The sequence below is a fragment of the Archocentrus centrarchus genome, chromosome 15, assembly GCF_007364275.1.
Source record: "Archocentrus centrarchus isolate MPI-CPG fArcCen1 chromosome 15, fArcCen1, whole genome shotgun sequence".
NCBI classification, from domain to species: domain Eukaryota; kingdom Metazoa; phylum Chordata; class Actinopteri; order Cichliformes; family Cichlidae; genus Archocentrus; species Archocentrus centrarchus.
In genome coordinates, this window is record NC_044360.1 from 5,492,991 (window position 1) to 5,504,485 (window position 11,495).

Genomic DNA, 11,495 nt, shown 5'->3' on the forward strand with positions numbered 1-11,495 from the left:
TCATCAGTGCTGTACAAAAGCAAAACTGAAGACAAGTCAGGCAGGCATCCCAAATAAACAGAAGAAGTGGCTTCGCCCCCCCCGCCAAAATAAACACATTGGCAATTAAATGTGAAATAACCACCAAACAAACACAGTATCCACAAGCACACACTAAAGTTTAAAAAAATTCACCCACACAAAGTCTGGAAAAAGCCACTCTGGCAATTTGCCGCCAGGCCCTGCTGACACTTCTGTCTTCTCTGCAGGCCACCAGACTACAATTACAGATGGGGGACATTTCAGCTGTTATCTGAGAATAACATATGCATGAAGACACCAGCAGTGACTCTGAAACACAGAAAATGAAATTTGTCTCTTAAGGTCTCTTCAGAGAAAAGAGCAACACCTCTTTTCTTAGCTTCGGTCTGATGTGAATGTCAAGGATTGCACAAACCATTTTTATTTTATTTTTTTTTTGCTTTCCCTACAGACCTCTGCAATTTGAAAACAAAATTACTCTGATGACACTTCTCTGCTCTCTGCTCTTTTCTTCATGCCTGTGTTTGAAAAAGAGACACATAATAATTGCTGCTTTTTACTCTGAGGAGCAAAAAAAAAAAGAAGAAGAAAAAAGAGCAATTAATGACCTCAGTGACCTTGCTCCAACTCCTGTCTGTCTTTTTGTCTCTCAGTGATACAACAGGCCAAAACAGTATCTGTCCCTGCTATCCAGCCTTTCTCATTTGGCATTTTTTCCTTTTAGCGTTCTTTATTACTCTGTGACATGCACAGATACACACAGACATAAACTGTGCATGTGCATGTGCACACTTACACTTCTGCACATGAGTAAAATACACAGCAAGGCACCAATCTAGATGTATAAGCACAAGAAGAAACACTTTTGGACAAAATTGGATGTATGCAAAGACAGTAATTTTCCAGTTAAACCTCTTCATTGACAAGCTGCATGAGAGTGTGTGCGCCTGTGTGTTTTATGGCTTCATATTAGCTCTAAACCCCATTGGGTCTGTTTCTTCATCTCAACTAATTTGTGTTTTTAGTACAGGCTAATGGATTATTATGAAGTGCACACACACACAAACTGCATAAAGTTGCAGTGTTCATGTATGTGGGTGGTTCAGAGGATGTGTGTCTGCATGTGCCAACTTAGCAAAAGAGTTTGTCTCAGATGATCAGTTTCAAGTGGCGAGGATAGATTGGTTTTAACTGCATATGCGAACCTCAGTTCTGTTAATCTCATTCAATTAGGTTTTACATTTCCCAAGACACAATAATTAGCTCACAATAAAGTGCCACTTTACAAGGCCCTGATTACAATTGTAGAGCTGGAATTAAATGTTCAATTAACATTACACTGCATTGATTTCATAGGGAAATGTAAACATGTTAGTCACGCTAATGGTTGACCATTAAAAAGTTTGAAATTTGGTAATGATTTCGCTTCATTGCAAGGTTTGAACGATGCCAAACGTTACCTCTCAAGGTCACTAATTAAGAGCTCAATAAGTACAAACAGTAATGGAAAAATTACAATCTGTGGTTCAAAGGTTTATGTGCAGTGTCTCATTAGCTTAAGGACAGTTTTTTTGGTCTGTACGGGTATGAGACTACAGGAATGCATGGATTTGTGTGCATAAGCCTCGGTGCACGCCTCCTTTAACTCAGTATAACAAAGCTCGGCCACTGTTTTCTCCAAGTGATTAAATAAGGAAAAATATGTTGGGTTCCCTAAATATTACACCTACAGGAACTACTCGCCCATGGAAAACCATGACGTGAAACTCCCAGCGCACAATTTTTGTGCTGATATTAGTGCTAAAGAAGGTTTGAAACTCTGCAGTTACTGAGTCAGAGCGTTGTCCTTTGGTGGCTGCGTTGCTGTGGTTTATAAATGCTTCCACTTTGCAATAATACCACTTACAGTGGGTCATGGAATATCTAGGAGGGAAGAAATTTCACATGCTGTCTTGTTGCAAAAATGGCATCCTATTACAGTACTACACTTGAGTTCAGTGAGCTCTTTAGAATGATCCATTCATCACAAATGTTTGCAAAGGAACATTTGGCCAAGTGCTTGATTTTATGCACCTGTGGCAATGAGACTGAAAACACCTGAATTCTGAGATTAAGAGGTACGCCCGTTATTTTCTTCATATCGTTAGCCTAATGGCATAATTGCCTAAGTCCTATTTTGGCATATTTTAAGATACCCACCTTATTCTACTCTGCCAACAGTGTAGATTCATTTGGACAGATATCTCAATTTTGGCCAAAATATGACTTAGGGCATTATGCTATTAGGCTAACGATATGGTGTATTTGCAAATTGCATAGCCAAGTTAAACAATTTTTACATTTTTCACACTGGAGTTAAAAGATTCAGCAACGATGAAAGCATACATCATGCAAGAAGGGCCATGAAAATAAATAGCATGCCTAAAATTGCCAAATTGGTATGTAAGGTGCATTGATTGATTCAACATTTGCATTCAAGAAAACATTCCAACTTCAAGTTATTGGTAGCTGCTAATCCCTTTGAACAACACGTGGATTTTATACATTAACTGGTAATGATGAATGAATGAAGAAAGTAGACAGGAGTAATGAGAGGCTAGGTATACAGGTAAAAGACAGGTACACTTATAATGAGTTGTATGTGAGACTGGACACTAAGGAAGGAGAAAATGACTTGTACCCCTTGGCTAAGCAGACAGCTCAAGCTGGAAAGGATGTGCAGCAGGTTAGTGATTCAGGACATAGATGTAAATGTACTAATGAGTGAAGTGAAGTTTGTTGAGAAGATGGAAGGAGTAAGTTAGAGAGAGATAGGAGGGTGGATGGGGGAATTTAGTGAACCAGGAAGTGAGGAGGATTAGTAAGGAAGAAGTGAGGGAAGCTACAGTATGAAGGAGGAAGAGTGGAAAGGCGATTGATACACATGACATACCTGTGGAGTTATGGAGATGAATAGTTGAGAGGGAGTGGACTTTTTAACCAGATTGTTTAACACACTCCTGGAGACAGAGAGAGAGAGAGAGAGAGAGAGAGAGAGAGAGGATGCCTGAAGAAAGGAGAAGTGTACTGGTGCCAATTTTCAAGAACAAAGGTGATGTGCAGAGCAGTAAGAGGGATAAAGTTGATGAGCCATAGCATGAAGCTATGGGAAAGAGTTGACGCTTGGTTAAGAAGAGACAATCAGTGAGCAGCAGTGTGGCTTTATGACAAGAAAGAGCACTACACATGCAATGTTTGCTTTGAGAGTGTTGATGGAGAAGCACAGAGAAGGTCAGAAGGAGCTGCACTGTCTTTGTGGACCTAGAGAAGGCATATGATGGAGTGCCAATCAGAAACTGTGGTACTGAGGAAGTCAGGAGTGGCAGCGAACTCTGAGGCTGGTGCAGGAGATGTATGAGGACAGCAATATAATGGTGAGGTGTGCGACTACATCAGGGACCTGGTCTGAGCCCCTTCTTGTTTGGAGTGGTGATGGGCAGGTTGACTGATGAGTCTGTGGACTATAATGTTTGTAGAAGACACTGTGTTCTAGTGAGATCTAATGACAGTAGGGAGCAGGTGGAAGAGAGCCTGGAGAGGTGGAAGTATGCTCTGGAGAGAAGAGGAATGAAAGTCAGTAGAAAGAAGACAGAAGGAATACATGAGTGTGAATGAGAAGGAGCCAGGTACAACACTGAAGCTCCAAGGAACGGAGGTATTGAAAGCAGATGAGTTTACATACCTGGGATCAGTCATCCAAAGCAACAGACAGTCCAGAAGAGAGACAAAGAAGAGCGTGCAGGAAGGGTAGAGTCGCTGGAGACGAGTGTTGGGGGTATTTTGTGACAGAAGACTTGCAGTGAGTGAGAGGGAAGGTTTAGAAGATGGGAGTACTGTGGTACTGCTATGATGTATAGATTGGAGATGTTGGCACTAACAAAAAGACAGCAGAGTTGAATGGACTAGTTCTTATACAGCACTTTTCTACTGAGCACTCAAAGCACTTATACAACACATTATACATCTACCCCATTCATACAAGCACTTCCATGATTAACCAAGTTAAGTGCTTTTATTATCTAACATTCACATGCGACTTGGGGTTAAGTATCAAATAATTATAACAAGTTTTTGGAACAGCCAAAAAAGTACAAAGTTTACATGAATTTAGGTAAACTAAAGGATAAAAACTTTCTTGGCAACTGTTAATAAATGAACTGCAAAATGATGAAGTTACCAGCTGTAACATGTAATCATTTGGTGAGTTAAAGTTGCGCAAACCCATGACTGTTTAGTCAATACGTTCATGGATATAACCGCTTTGACCTTTTGACCCATTTCATTTTGAAATATTAGGCGTGAAATGTATAATCATTGTTTATTCAATAATCATTAATTCATCAGTGTTTAGTTATGTTTTCACCTCTTTTATACCAAAGGAAAACAGTGCAAAGTATTTATCACTGGAGCCCCCACAGAGTAGCACTAGATGGCGCTCTATTGTAGTTCTGCTATGATGCCTCATAATCTAGGAATGTCAGTTTTATTTTAGTTATTACAACATACAGGGGGTGTTCTGAGCACGAGTGATGAACTAATTGTGTTTAATTATCTACACAAGTTGAGCACTGTGTGTGTGCATGTGTGTGCGTGCATGCATGTGTGTGTGTGTGTGCATGCGTGTGCGTGCATGCATGTGTGTGTGTGTGTGCATGTGTGTGCGTGCATGCATGTGTGTGTGTGTGTGTGCATGCGTGTGCGTGCATGCATGTGTGTGCGGTGTGTTTGGGTATTGTATGTGGGACATCATAAAAGGTTTTTTCATGGCCACTTTTTGGCTCTGGGCATAATGGAAGACGAACGGCACCTGTGGTTCATTGATGGGAGATAGTTTGGCAGAGGAGTGGGATCATTCCAGGTCAGAGTGACCCACTGAGGGTGACAAACAAGAACTGGAAAATTCCGGTTCTTTCCAGAATCCAAACACCTGTAGGTGTGAGACCACGGAGTGAAAATCTACAGAAAGGATGGTTTAGTAGACATTTTGCTATAAAAGCAAGCGCTCCGAGGGCCTGCGGTGATTCGCCCTCTATTGTGCTCGAGGCTGCGTGCTTACAGGAAAACCTCCAGGGGGAGCTCTTTGCATTTTGTCTATGCTTTTCTGAGTTTGTCATTTTTGTGTAATTTTTGACATCGGATATAAATAATTTGAAAGTATAGTTTCGACAGTGAAGCAGGCCTTCAACCCCAGTTTTTCAAGAAACAATAGTAAAAAAGATGGATGCAGCTGCAGTGACGTCATCCATAAGCTTTCGGTTTCTGAAGTCTTTTGTGACCAAAGCTATCGCCATCTGGTGGCCTTCTGCTTGAATGCACGTTTAAGGCACTTCTGCAGTGGCTTCATTTTTCCAACCTAGAAGGTGCATCTGGTATCATGTTCGTGGTCACATTGCAAAAAACAAAAACCAAACACATCACAGCTATGATCAAAACTGCAAGCTTAGCCATCTTTATTTCAGGGATCACATCCTTATATCAAACTAAGAATGTTCTTCAAGGAAACGCAGTGGTCCTTGCTCCATGTTGAAGGAGACGCATATTGAGTATGCAAGGCCTTTATCTCGAAGCCATTACAGGGAAGGTCTACGGTATCCCTGTGCCCTCGGTATCGGAGACAGACAATGAATCATAGCATCTCTGTGAATGAGGTCACTTATAGAAAGTAAGACTCCACTTAAATACTACCTCTGAAACACTGCCCGAAGAATGTAAAGTTCCTCAACAATGTTTAGCGACCTAATTGAGAGTAAAACTTTGAAATAATGTGGCTCTTGCTGTTCATTTTTCTTCAGAGTTTCTCTGTTTGTCTCTGAAATCCAAAAAAATTCCTCCATTGTCTCCACAGATATCAGCTGCTAACAGCTGTCATGTTTGCACTGTGAATAATATATGTGCGTACTGTCTGAAAGCACCTCAAAAAGTACTTAAAGGAATCTAAAGAAGAAAAAAACGGGATGTAAGAAGTGGAACAAAAAACATGTTGACTGAAGAGATATTAACAACAGTTTCAGCAAGTTTATACTTATTATTTTGAATTAAAAAAAAACTCATCCCTTTTTCTCTCTCAGGGACGTGGATGAGCCGAGGTTTGAATGATTCTGAGGGATTATTTCCTCTCATTTCTCCCTGTGGGTGTCAGCTGACTGACTTTAAGCAAAGTGTTAATCCACGCACAGATATGAAAATGTGCAATGTGGGACAATGAAACAATAATAAAACAGAGACTTTGACAAAAAAATAAATGATGGTTTCAGGTTTGGTGTGATGGATTTTTGAAATGAGGCAATTTCCATGCTGTGGAAGCTTTTTTTCACATTATAAATGAGATCATACCCCAGTTTTAAGGCGACAAACAGCAGTGGTGCTGAAAATGTTGAGAAAGCAGAAGGCATCAAATAAAAAAAGAAGAAATACAGCCAATAGAAGTGAATTAAAGAGGACAAAATGCCAATTGTCAGTTCATCCAATCACTGGGTCCAATGCACCGAGCAGACCATCAGTCAGAGCGCTCAGTCTTTATCAAATGACCCGTTCAGTCTCCTCACTCGCTACGTGACAGTGCTCATTTTTTCAGGCTCAGCCAGAAATATCGATACAGTACATTTCTGACTGTGTCCCAACTCTCTTACAAAAAAATGGATTTCAAATTAATATAAAAAACCCCACAAACTATATATTAGAATTACTATATGAAGATACACTTGTTGTTATTTGTAGTGTGAGTCTAACTTATTTCCAAGCTAATACAAATGTCCTCTTTGTTTTTAGCGCCCACATCTTTAACCGTTGTAAGGTTGTGGTGTGTGTGTGTGTGTGTGTGTCTCACATTGGAGGATCATTTTACATGTTTTGGCCAATAATGGAGTGGTATGAAAAAAAATGAAGTGCATTAAATCGATACACTGCTCTGCTGACAGCAGCAGACTGTCCTCCTTTGACACCATCACTTCACACAGACTGCTTTTACTTCTATTATTGTCTGCAGGTGCTGCAAGACTAAAAATATAAAGAGTCGAAATAATCTTTTCTAAAGGAAAAAAAAAATCATGAATGACACTAATACTATTTCAACAGGTTACTTTTTTATTTTGCTCCCTTCCCTCTTGTACATTCACACACACACACACACGCACGCACACACGCCCTTCCAAGAGCCCAAAACAGCTGTTTGAGCAGCACAAACAATCTTGTATCCTCAATTTCAGAAACTAGAATAGACGATGAGCAATCTCTGTATGTAATTTAATGTGCATACATGACATCAGCCATGTTTACATTGGTAGATTCTTCAGTCTGATCACAGTTTGGCTCATAACTTCACAGTCTACATGGACCCTAAATAAGGTGACGTGCATTTACATGCATCAAGTGTTTGAACAGAATAAATCATTTTTCATATGCACAGAATTTTCTGAAAATAGTAGAAGAAGAAGTTGTGATTCAGATGTAAACAAACTGTCTGGATTTCTCCTTTTATCGTCACCTTGCTGCGATTCAGTTTTCTCTCACATTTGTGACGTCAAGTAAAATGTCCAGTTTTGTTTCATTTCTGCTGTCTACCACTGGCAGCTGTGAAGACAAGGGCTTGAAAAAGCGCTTGTCTTTCCAAGGCCCTGTTTGTGTGTCTAAACGAGCGTTGACTGCACTGTCTGTGAGTGTATTTGTGTTCTCGAGGCCCTCTCTTGTCTCCCTCTTGACGGGTTAAACTTGTCAGCTTCTGCACTTTTGCGATGAAAGCCTTTGTTAAAGCAAACACCAACTGCAAACTGTTCCTGCCTCTAGAAACCATGCTGCCTTCTATTTGAAGGTAAACACATTGTGGGTGTTTTGTATCAGGAACAAGTAGCAGATTTCTCTGCTCTGGGTCTTGAAAACAGCAGGGTATTTTTTTTTTAATCCTTGTGACAGAGAAACAGACATCTTCTTTGTTTGCTTGTCAGGGGAAACAGCAAGCACAAGCATTGTCACACTCTGTGACTGTCTCTGATAACCTGTTTCCATTAAAAACGCAAGCGGCTAATAGTCTCCATCTGTGCAGGCTAAACAGGAAAGGGAGCCCTTGAGGGATCAGTATGTGTGTACAAGTGTGAAAATAGTTGCCTTTTTGTCTCTGGGACTAGAAAGTAACAGGACTGCCACCTTAAGGGACCCTTTCCATTACAGCTAATAGGGCAGGATAGATGCTGGTTAATGAGCCTGTGGACCGGTGCAGATCCCGGCCTTCACCCAGAGAGTTCCTTGTTTTTGTCGATACTAACTGTTGAGGAAAGTGACACTGCGGCTCACTTCTCTACTGCAAATTTCACTTAAAGCAACAAGCCATTAGTTTTGTCGCATGCTGTGTTCAACACAATGATCCTGTAAATTGATGCGTCTGTTGTGAAGGTTCACGGTAGATGGTAACATGAGGGCAAGTATGCGTTTCACTTTCAGTCGGAAACTAATAGGTGCTCCATTTAGTTCTGGATATACATGATTTCATTTCACATCTCTTGATAAAAGAGATGTGAAGACGTACACATGAGATGACCTTGGGTTAATATCGTGCGGCAAAGTGCTTCAGCTGGCAAAGTTGTTTGTGAGAACAGTCTTAAAAACAGGTTTCATTTTATTTTTTTCCAGTGAGTCACATAAATATTTGTATCAGGACACGGCCTTTGTGTTTGAAAAAGCATTGCCAAGGGCCAGGAGCTGAAGTATTTCCAAAATGTATTGTTTTCTCAATTCTGTTGTGCGTTAGAAAAATTTGGTATTGATTTCTGTGTTTATACTCGCTCTGTCCTTGAGTCAGGCTTTCACCCTATGCCAACTTCCTTTGGTTTGAATTATAATAATCTCGAGAACTGCTTTGGCCTTTTACAGTCTCTGACGATGAGAAAAGATTCACACATGCAGCCTAATATCACTAACCATGTTGCTGCCATGGCCAGGAATATCTGTAGATTATAAAGTGCATATATTATTAATACATCTGCTGCAGTAACAGTAGAACAGTATGAAAGAAGACAGCAGCTCTCGGTTGTTTGTGCATAATGACACTCTACACAAAACCGTGTCTAACAGGTAATGACTTGATTACTTCCTTTCAGGGTGCTCTGGGGTGCCAGAGTGAAATGTCCAAACATATTAGCGTTAATATAATAAAATATTAAACGGTTAAATGACAAAAAGGTATAAATTCAGTGTAGCAACCTGTAAAGATTGGACTGTAAGGTAGTCTTTGAGCTTTTGAGTTTCAAGGCGCTGAGGAGCTGATGGCACCTGAAAATGTATTTAATGACACATCGGGTGTCATAAAAGACAAAAGTGAATGCTGCATCTTCAACCCCTTAAGGCTAACATGACAGAATTTATTTTTAGGCTTCCAGGATGTTTCCAGTACTTCTGTAAAGTTGACCGATATCAGAACAGAGTGCTACACCAGCTGCTGAGAGATTTTTCTGCCAATCTACTACAGTAAACATGTCAAATCAAAAGAAGAATAATTTTGCTGGTGTAGCTGTCGTCTGAAACAAAGTAACCAACCAGAATCTTAAACATTGCTTCAGTTGCCACTGTTTGCATTTTTCTCCTGGAAATCCCTAGCTACAGCCTCCGTGACATCACACAAGTCATGAAAGACAGCGAGCACGACCTGAAATTTAAGGAACAGGTTACCTTGTTGGATAATAACAATCTATTCTGTTCTGTTGTGTTTGGTTCTGTTTTGATAGCCACAAGCATTTCCACTGGCTTTGTATAAACAACTAATCTCACTGGCTTCATCCTATGACTCCACTGCGGAGGTGAGTCCACATCAATATGTGGTTTACCTCCAGCTGGAGTCATCAAAACAGCAGCAACAAAAAGAAGAGAGTGAGATATTGCATCAAGAATTTTGACTTTTGAGACAAATATGCGCAAAAGGAGCTGCTAACATTTCAAACGCATTTTCATGCAGCATCTGTAAGCCGAAAAACCCCATCAGACATCTCACTGCTCGGATTCCCGTTTCCCTGTCCTAACATCAGAGCATTAAAATCCGTGAAGCTGTAATCCTCCACCCCTCATCTCGCCTGGCTTTTGTTCTGCAGGCTTCCCTCACTCCTCTTGTGCTGGAGCAGAAGCGCAGCAGCTCGTTTCTGTTGCGCAGTGAATCATGAATGCTGACTACGTCTCTTCTTGTTCTGCGTTACGACTGTCTGATAAATGCACGCGCTAAATGCTTCTTCAGTGTGATTCTAAGTGGTGCGAAGCAGAGGAAGTGGCAACAGGGGCGGATAGCAGTGCAAATTATCCGAAATAAGTTGTGTGGTTCCATTCTGTTTGTTTGTGGTTATAGCTTTGAACTGTGCTGGTCTCCTATGGGTGCTTTCAGATACCACCAGTAATGTATTGTTTATGGCACAGGGCCTCAGGCAGACAGAATGATGGATTGAGCCGTTCTGTTTTCTTCTCACAATCCGTCTTCAAAGAAACAAATCGATCTGGAACGGAGAAGTAGGGGGAATGGGAAAAATCACAAAAATAGACTTTCTTTATAGTCTTTTGATGCTGTGATGTGTTATTTTGTTGGGAGCATTGTGGAATCAAAGTTTACCCTTCGGAGTAGAAAAGAGCAGAAGCTTATGTATGAATTTATAAATGTGTGTGTGTGTGAGTCATGCTGGTTTGGCGTATGTGTGTGTGTGTGTGTATCATGGTGGGTGAGCAGCAGTAGGGAGCCATTAGTTACAGGAGCAGTGCTGCATTCAGGGTCCTTCCACAAAGCTTAAAATCTATCAAGGAAAAAAAAGGTGTAAAATATTTTATCCAGTCGTCTGTAAATTTACTAAAAACAGGCTGAGAGGACGTTTAATACTGTTTACCCAAGTTTGCTGTACTAACACTGATTTATGTTTTAGCTCTTGGTGCCTGCACAGTTAAAGTTCAAGCCTGCACTGCTTAACCCAACAACAAATGTGTTTTCTCATATTAAATGTATGCTGTAGCTTTAAGCATGACTGACAGTTGAAACACATGCAAAATATCATTAACTTGCAGTACATGCAGTGTATTCTCTGTACAGCACACGCACACACAATGAACAGTTTTTGTTGATACAGTTTAGATGGTTCTACAGCCACAGTGGTCACAGTTTTCTGCGTGAAAAGGATAGTTCGTGCGTTTATTTCAAACCTACTGGTGACAGATAAGTAATGCGCATAATTCCCTGTGTGACAAAAAGCAGCATACACGAGAAGCTGGAGTGTATAATTTGGAAAATGTCTCTTTCTAATGTGTAAAAATCCCCAATCCCACATGTTCAGTGGCATTAACAACCTGTGGTAGTCAGCTTATTTTTGTCAGCTCAGTAAGCACGCGCTCTCAGGCACTGTGGTTAAGCTGCTGCAACATTTATGACCTCTTGAGGGCAGAATAACTCCACAGTAAAATAGGAAAATCAACGTTTCAAT